Below are 869 nucleotides of genomic sequence, written 5' to 3'. Positions count from 1 at the left end.
AACCCTAGGCGTGCGCCCCTAAGGACTACGATACCCAGAATTCTTGGCGTCCCCTCCCCGACTATGGTACCCAGAGTTCTCCGCGTGTGCCCCCGCCCCCAGGACGACTGTGCCCAGAATCAGCATTGCACTCTCCCCACCCCCACCCCCACCCCAGGACTATGATGCCTGGAACCTTCGGTGTGCCCCATCCCCCAGGATTACGGTACCCAGAATCTTAGCGTGGCTCCAGGATTAAGCACCCGGAATCTTTTGAGTGCCTGCTAGACGACACTACCCAGAATCCTCCGCGACTCAAGTCCAAGGTACAGGAATCTGTCGCATGGCGTCCCTCGGTGGAGACGCTTGCCAGCGTCCTCGGCGAACCCCACAGCTACCACGTGGGACTGCATCACCCAGAACCCTCGGCGCTGGCCGGGAGTGCACCACCGGGAACCCTCGCTAAGAGCCGCTGTCAGCCTGCGGGCCTTTGGCCACTTGTCGATGTCGCAGTGTCTGTATTTTTGGGATCCTGCACATACAGTAGGAGGAGTGACCCGTTTCTGTGACGCGTGTAAATAATTTTCCCAGGTATCTCTTGACTTCGGTTTTGTCGTTTTTTTGCTGTGTGATGGTTTTGAGATCTCATTGTCTTTTCTAAAAATTTGGTGTTTTATCGCATTTAGTTTTCTCAGTGGTTTGACTTTTCTCCAGATATACATTGTGAGGACACATTCCTTTTACATTTTTTCCCAAATTTCTATTAACTTCTCAAATCAGTGTACTTAAAAATACAGTCTTTTACCAAGTGATTTAGGTTCCAGTTATATAATTCATTGTGTTTAATTTGCACTTCAATTTCTTTCTTTCTTCCTTTCTTCCTTTCTTCC

The sequence above is a fragment of the Carlito syrichta genome, unplaced genomic scaffold (genome assembly GCF_000164805.1).
Source record: "Carlito syrichta isolate Samal-C Ts95f unplaced genomic scaffold, Tarsius_syrichta-2.0.1 Scaffold311350, whole genome shotgun sequence".
Lineage (NCBI taxonomy): Eukaryota > Metazoa > Chordata > Mammalia > Primates > Tarsiidae > Carlito > Carlito syrichta.
This window is presented reverse-complemented; position numbering follows the sequence as displayed.